Source organism: Aethalodelphis obliquidens, unplaced genomic scaffold (assembly GCF_003676395.1).
Source record: "Aethalodelphis obliquidens isolate GAN/ISIS:26980383/991018 unplaced genomic scaffold, ASM367639v1 scaffold16, whole genome shotgun sequence".
Lineage (NCBI taxonomy): Eukaryota > Metazoa > Chordata > Mammalia > Artiodactyla > Delphinidae > Aethalodelphis > Aethalodelphis obliquidens.
Genome location: NW_020837960.1, coordinates 26,397,028 through 26,405,451, shown reverse-complemented (window position 1 = coordinate 26,405,451; position 8,424 = coordinate 26,397,028). Strand labels below are relative to the sequence as shown.

The window sequence follows — 8,424 nt, the reverse complement described above, 5'->3', positions numbered from 1 at the left end:
AATGAAAATACAACATATCAAATTTGTGAGGTAAAGCTAAAGCAGTGCTTAGAAGAAAACATGTCATTAAATGCATGTATTAGGAAAAAAGAGAGGCCTCAAATGAATACTGATTCCACCTCAGGGAACTAGAAAAAGAAGAGCAAAATAAACCAAATTTATCAGAAGAAAGTAAATAAAGGTAAGAGCAGAAATCCATAAAATTGAAAACAGCAAAACAATAGCAAAATCAATAAAACCAGAAGCTGATTCTTAGAAAAGATCACTAAAATTGTTAAACCTCTTAACAGACTGACCAAGAAAATGAGAGTAGAAACAAATTACTATATCAGAAGTGAGAGAATGCTATCATTAGAGACCCAACACACATTAAAATATTATAAGGGAATACTGTGAATAACTCTAAGCACATACATTCTAAAGCTTAGATGAGATGAAGCAATTCCTTGGAAGACACAAACTACCAAAACTCATTGAATAAGAATACAGTTCTATATCTGTTAAAAATTGAAGTCATGGTTAAATGGCACAAGTCAGTATGGACAGAGAAAAATAACTAAGACTAACTTGGGGATGTAGAGCTCCTTATTTTCCCCCTAGTGCGGAACCGACTGGTTCCCAAACCTGAGATTTTTGTTGTTAATTTATTTAGTGAAAGGTGCTAAGTAGTAGGCTGAGAACTACAGACTTTGAGCAAGTGTCTTGAAATAGGAGACTGATATGATGAATGGCTCTTAAGGTCTTATTCTCCTTAAGTTAAGGAGATTATTTTGCAAATGTGTTCTGGAATAGACAGCATCTAGAGACAAGAATACCAGGAGGATGTTAGTAAAATGTACCGGTTAGGACGTGAGTTAGGAAGGCAGTTTTCAAAAATGAATGTAACAGATAAACGTAAGATTTGCTGTAGTTTATACAAAACCAAATGTTTATTTTTATTTTTCTCCAAATAAGGTATTTTCGACAAAAGATAATGTATAGCTATGTTTTGGGGTAAAACGCAATACACAGTAAATATTTCTAAAGCACCTGGGAAAAGCTGGCTAGTTTAATACCCCTCTCCCCCATCTGTTTTAGGCAGTTTAACATGCTTTGGACCAGTTGTATTTTCCAGAATTGTTTTCTTGGATATTAAAATGAATGAATTCGCTAGGCAGAAAATGAAAACCCTGAAATAGAGGCAGAATAAAAAGTATTACTTCTGCTCAATCAAATACAGAATTTAAATACACACGTAAGCTGCTTCTGTTTATGTGCCTGAACATTAAAATCTCACCCTATACAATAACTGAAATTGCATGAAGGAAAATAACCAATTCGAGACTGAATAAAATGAGCCTGGTGGTCTCAGGGACAAGCACATTTAGTCAAAAAGTGTTGGTAAAATCCACTTTTATGTGTAATTTTGAGAGTAAGCCTTTAGGTCAGCTCTGAGCTTGTGCTTGGGCCGAGAACTAAAACAAATGTGACCAAGAGAACAGCTGTAGCATAATATTCTCAGTGTTTCTAACTTCAGTCCCATCTGTTTGAAATTTCTGCAGTGGTACCCAGAACAGCTTGTTGGTAGCACTGAGGCATTTTCAAGGGGCAAATTTTTCTAAGCACCAAATCATCATTAAAATATTCAAAAGGGAAATAGAATGGTCTTCTAAGCTCTTGCTACTCGAAGCGTGGTTCACAGATCAGCACTGACATATCCTGGGAGTGTGCTTAAAATGCAGGATCTCAGGCCCCATTCCGAACTACTGAATCAGAATGTCACGTCATTTTATCAACACCTCCAGGTGATTGATATTAAAATCTGAGACACTGGGTTAAGCTCTTTGAGCAGGTTTTTTTTGGAGGGTGCGTTGGGAGATGAGAGGGCGGTTGCTGTTTAAAGAGGTAAGTGTGGATTCTTTGGGGGGGGGGTGGCATCACACCGTGCGACTGAACAGCATGCAGGGAAAATACAGAAAAGGAAAAGGCTTCTTTGAGAACAGCCTCTGCTGGCAACGATGCTCAGAGGACACTGCTGTGGGATAGCACAGTTCCTGGAGGCCTCTGGGATGCTTGTGAAGTTCAAAGGCAGGAGTTTCAATATCAGGCAGTTGGTGTTAATGCTTTCTTCACATACACACAAATCCACTTGTTTTTATAAGTATGTACTTACGCGTTAACAACTCTCTTCAAGGGGCCCGTCCTTCAGTACGTTTATCAGACCAAGATAAAATGATTAGATTTGTAAACGGTCTAACTTTGTAATCACACAAAAAACAACTCTTTCCCACAGGAGGGACACAAAGTGAAAAGGTTCACTTCATAATCCACAATCTGGAGAGATGCTGAGTAGTGTAACAGGGTCCAAATTTGGTCCTTTTCCAATTTCCAAAGTGCAATTCTTAGTCCAAATCTCTGTACACGTATAGAACTCTGCCAGTAGCACTCTGTGCAGGACAAGGGACTCCTTCCCATTTCAGTCTCTGGCAGTCAGGACCCCTCTACTTTGTCTCAAGATGAACTTTCTAGTTATCTCGTTGTACATTTTGTTCTCAAAGATCTTTAGGGAGAGGACAGACAGATCTAGATGATCTAGATGAGTTGGCCCCGTGACTTCAAGCGTGACGGAGCTCTGAGCTGGGCCTGGGGAGGAGCCCTCGTTTCTCCTCCCTGTAGCAGCTACTCTCATGACCTTTAGCTGATTCATCAATGTGATTCCATTTAGAAATGACTGTATAAAGTGATATTTAAAAGTCAAATAATGGTGGTTTAACCATCTGCTTTTATTGATTGCTCACCAGTCGGTCATTTCAGGACTCTCTTATCATGCTCTGCTTGGATATTTAAAATGTTCTTCATTCAATCATCCTCAAAGGTTCTGAGAACTCTGCCGATGAATTACCACATGGAAACTACATAAAATCCCCAGGGCCCACTGTCCTCACACAGAGGCAGGAATGAGCAGCGGGAGGAATGCCCACTCTGAAGCAAGACACGGCGGCATGAGCATCTGAGCTCCGCCCTCCTAGCTGTGCCGTCTTGGGTAAGTTACTTAAGCCTCGCTGAGCCGCAGTTCCTCTCTCTAATAGGGGGAAAGGATATCTACCATACCGTTTTCTTTGAGGATCAAAAGAGAATAAAGGTAAATCAGTTAGCAAAACCGCAGGCACTTAGTAGGGAATCAAGAGGACTGTGCTTTTGATGGTTAATCTTTCACCCTGGTTTCCCAAGAAAACTGAGCCTAAGTCAAAACTTAAGTGCTAAAGCTTAGTTGAGGGTGCATTCCAGGGAAGAAGATGTGAAGGAACCAGGCGAGTGAGGTAGGAGGAGAGAGAAAGCAGGTACAAAGGCGTGCATTCCAAGCTGTCCAGACTCTCCAGCAACCAGGTTGCTGGAACATCCTGGTTGCTCGGACACACAGAACATCCCCAGAGAGGGATATGGAAACACTGTGTCCCAGAACAGTCTCTGGGGGAGGAGTAAAGGAGGAGAATCTATCTGCTGGCTCTTTCTGTCTCCTGTTGCTTACTGGCCAAAGTCTCCCCCCTCTCCACTGCTGGGCATCAGTTCCCCCATATTTCTGGGAAATTCTGTCCAGAGCAGTGGCATCAAACTTGTGAAAGGGCATGAGGCAGCATCATTTTATGCCTGTCTCTCTGCAGCCTGCAGCCCTGAAGACCCTCCTGAAAAGCCAGTGGGTGGCTGGAGCTCTCAGTAAGGCCCTGGCATTTGTAGGGCAGCAGTGGGAGGGAAGCCCAAGGGCAGGAGAGGAGGGCCCTGCAGTGAGGTCAGAGGTGGTGTGAGAGGAGGCACCGTTTGGTCCTGCCCTCAGCAACATGGGCGATCGGGACCACCTGCTGGGCAGCCCAGGGCAATGACCAATCAGCCACCAACACGAAGGCAGGGAGACAGCCCAGTGAGCCCCTTCCAGTAAAGATGGACATCACCTCTCTGTTCCCACAAAAATGCCATTGGTGCCAAGTGATCTTCCTGGAGGGTCACCAGTAGCATCAAGCAGAAAAACATGCCCAGGCAAATCTGACAAGTGCATAAACTGGGTCTGGTATTATGAGAACAGGATGTGTGCTTTCACCAGTTTATGAACGTGCAGCAGTGCAAAATTGGCTCATGACAGACACAGTTATGATCTGGGTCAAGTTTACTTTCAGCGCCCCTCTGATTCACGCTCAGGAGAAAGGCTGGGTTCAGAGCCCCTGCTTTGTGAGTTAGCCCATCAACTGACTTCAAAGCCCAGGCTCACCCACATTGCCGTACTTACTGCCTCGGCACAAAGATGTGCTGAAGCCATGAGACCAAATATCCTCGCCCATCATGAAGAGAGACAGGGCCCCAGCACCCAGTGTACCTGCAATGCCAGAACAAGAGGCTTTGCAAGACACTGGGAGAAAAAAAAGGTTTTAGCAACAGAAAGAGAACCAAGAGAGAAATCGGTTAAGAAAGAAGAGATTTTCAGGTTGAAGGGAGGGACAACCAGTGTCAGATGTGCTGAGAAGCCAGCCTAGTAGAACAGGAATAAGAAACAAGATAACAGAGTTTTGTGCTTGCTGCCCTGACCAGAACAATTTCCGTGGTAAGAGAGCAGCTGGAAATATTGCTAAGAATTCAGCAGTGCAATGGGAGTGAGGAAATAGAGCTGGTATTTTTTTTCCAAAAATATTTTTACTTAAAATTATCATACAGGAAAAGAAAGAAAAGTTTTGGTAGCTTGAGGGGGAAGCAGAATTGAGGCAAGGTATATTTTTTCAAAATATCACATTTATTTGATCTGCCTTGATATCACTGGGTTATTTCCAACTTTTGACAATTACAAATAGTGGTGTTATAAGTATTCTTATAAATTTCTTTGGGTATATATGTGTGTCTCTTTTAGTTGAGCATATCTCCAGGAATAGTGATAGTGTATCTATATATTCAATTGATAACCCAATTTATTAATATGTCAGTTAGATCACCTTGACCAAACCATCTGTAATCTTACTATTTTTGTGTGTGCATGTGTCCACTTGTTCTGTAAGTTACAGATGGAGGTATATTAAAACCCACAGAACGTTATTGATACACATTTCCTCTTTCACTTTTGTTAATATTTGCTGTCTATATTTAGAAGAGTATATACATTTAGAATTGTACACTATAAACATATACAGATGTAGAATTTTCTATAGCTTTCTGGTAAATTGAAATTTTTATCACTGAGAAATTTCTTTGACCTCTAGTAATATTTCTTATCTCAGAGTTTTCTTTATCTGATAGTTACTACCTTTTTCTCAGAGTTTGGAAGGAAATTTTTTTTCTATCCTTTTATTTTCAATCTCTCTATATTTTTGTATGTAAAATGTATTTCACAGAATCAAAATACAGATGGTCCCTGACTTAAGATGGTTCGACTTACAATTTTCCAACTTTCCTGTGGTGTAAAGGTGATAGAAACCACAGTTTGGATTTTGATCTTTTCCCACTCTAGTAAGATGTGGTATGGTTCTCTCTCACGATGCTGGGCAGTGGTAGTTAGCTGCATCCCGGGGCCAGCCACGGGATTACGAGGGTAAATAATCGATACACTTACAACCATGATGTTTTTCACTTTCAGTACAGTATTCAGTAAATTACATGAGATATTCAACACTTTATTACAAAATAGGCTTTGTGTCAGATGATTTTTGCCTAACTATTGGCTAATACAAGCGTTCTGAGCACGTTCAAGGTAGGCAAGGCTAAGCTGTGATGTTTGGTAGGTTAGGGGTATTAAAAGCATTTTTGACTTAGGATATTTTCGACTTATGATGGGTTTATCAGAATGTAACCCCATCGTAAGTCAAGTAAGATCTATACAGTTTTTTTTTTTTTTACTCCCATCTGCTCTGTAAATTTTCCCATTTATAAAGCATTTTAGTCCATTTATGTTTCTTGCAATTATCTAGAAGCAAGGTAGTTTTTAAGATAGTGGAAGCATTTGGTATATTTGTAGGCAGAGGGGAAAGGAAAAACTAAAATGATTGAAAATATAATGAGGGAAAGGAAAGTGATGACTGATGGGGCAAGTTCTAGAGGTGATGGATGCCAATGATAACCAAAGTGCAGAGCACAAGACAAGGGATACTCTTGCAGAGGAGGCTGCAGAAAACTGGTGCAGCTCATCTATGTTTGGTGGTGGTGTGAAGAGATATTTAGGAAGTTTGTCTCTGCTGGCTTGTATTTTTCTTCTAAGGTGGAAACAAAGTCTTCGGCTAAAGTATCTGCAAGCAGAGCTGAGAGCTTTAGGGACATGGAGAAGTTTCATAAGTGCCACCATGGAGTATGGGACAGGGAGGGTGACAGTGGGAGACACTCATTTGTTTAGGAGGTGAGGGAAAGTTCTCGGGCACCTGTAAAATTCCACCCCAGCTAGCTGTCAATTTGCGTTTCCCTGGAGATCCCAAGTCCCACATTCTTCTATATTCACATTGTCACGGCTCCCAGAGGGCAACTTTCCCAGATACTGCTAATGCTGCTGTTCTGGTTGGAGTGGAACTTTGGAAGGAGTCTATTTGGAATGACAAAAAGAAGGAATTTTTTATTCTTCTCCCTGATGTCTGTCTTGATGTACAATCCAGTTTGATCTGATGTTTTTCACACAAGCTGGTACCTCCATACCTACTATGTTATAACCTTCCCTCTATTTACAGAGTGGTTCATTTAATAAGTACTCAGCTTATGTTTACTGCATGGCAGGATGGCTGTGAAGCCTATGACAATGGAGAGCTAGTGATTCTCTAATGCACAAGAGCTGGCTTTACCTCTTGCTGGCTTTTCCCTACTCAACTCCCGTATCCTTAGCAGAAAATCCTTGCTACTTGGTGAGACAGAAGATCCCAGTGGTTAAATTCACTGGCTCTCAAGTCAAATCCCCTGGTTTCAAAGCATGGCTTCGTCCTGTGCAAACTGTGTGATCTTGAACAAGTTCTTGACCCTGAGCCTCCATCTCTTCATCTGTAAAATGGGGATACAACAGTACTATGCGTACAGCTTTTTCATGAGGGAAAAATGGCATATATACTGTGACAGCTAGTTTTACCTGTCAACCTGGCTAGACCACAATACCCATTTATTCAATTAAACCCTAATTTATGTGTTGCTCTGAGGGTATTCTGTAGATGTGGTCTAACATCCACAATCAGTTGACTTGGAGTAAAGGAGATTATCCTCTATAATCTGAGTCAGCATCATCCACTCAGTTGAAAAGCCTGAAGAGCAAAGCTGAGGTTTCTTGAGGAAGAAGAAATTCTGCTTCAACATGACAGCTCCTGCCTGAGACTTTCCAGCCTTCTGACTGCCCTGTGGATTTTGAACCTGCCAGCCTCACCACCATGTAAGCAACTCCTTGAAGTAAATCTCAATGTCTGTGTGTCCCACTGCTTCTACTGCTCTGGAGAAGCCTGACGGATACACACATGCTAAGCAGTTAGCACAGTGCCTTGCCTGTTACAGTCCTCAGGAATTACTGACCTACCATTATGATTTTAGGTATATCTTTTTAATATAGAGAATGCTTCCTGCAACACAGGCTTCCCGAGGATTCCTATGATGAGGCAATCCTGACGTCACTTGCTCTCTTTGTGCCACTGTTTTATTTTATTTTTCCAGGGTAACGAGGATGCTTTGATGCTGTCATAATGTCGCAGGTCTTGCACTGCTCCCTGCTCGGTAGCTGATTTTCACCCTGTGCCTCTTTGACAGTTCCTTGGGAAGGCTACCTGCCACCTCTGCATCACCTGAGGCACTGTCACCTATGCATACTTTGCTGATTTTTGTGAGTCAAAACTGAACCTCAAGAACATACGATAATGGGAGAGAGACCACAGAGAGCTGAACCTCATTCTGACTGAGCAAAGGCCCTATGAGAAGGTGGTTCACTGGCTGAGAACTTACGATGTACTTACATCGACTGTACCCACTTTGTATAAGAAAACTGGTTTTTGCTGGCCAAACAGGTTGAATGTTGGTAATTACATATGCTTCACCCTAATACTCTTCCTCACTATAAAAGATCTATAAATATTTTAAAATAAAAATATTTCTGTGATGAGAGTACTATAACAGATCAGTGCTGCACAGAGCAGCGCTAAGTAACATATGTATATTATTGTCGTCGTTAATTTCACTAGCCTTCAGTTGTAGCGGAAACTCATCCAAGGGCAACCAGAGAGGAGCTTGTACTTAACAGGCCACGTCCCTGGTGCTGGTCTCTTGAGGATGGGCAGTGGGCTCCGCATGGGGGCTCGGGGGGCTCTCTCATTGCTGATGTCACTACAGGCCGGCTGCAGCACAGACCTCCAGCCCAGAGAGCCGTCCCTGGGCAGCAGGTTTGCTCCAGCTGATTCAGGTATTACCCAGAGATAAACGAGGATTGGGTGTCTTGTGATCGGCTCTTCTCTGCCAGTGAGC

The 8,424-nt window shown here is 42.1% G+C and overlaps 1 long non-coding RNA gene across 1 annotated transcript; it reads left to right on the top strand.

Annotated features, from left to right (window-relative positions):
- The first annotated feature begins 2,905 nt into the window (after positions 1-2,905).
- On the top strand, positions 2,906-8,065 carry LOC113625843 (uncharacterized). Its single transcript, XR_003434899.1, has 3 exons — positions 2,906-3,022; positions 7,215-7,348; positions 7,624-8,065. It is a non-coding gene; the product is annotated as an uncharacterized LOC113625843 (long non-coding RNA).
- Positions 8,066-8,424: the final 359 nt, after the last annotated feature.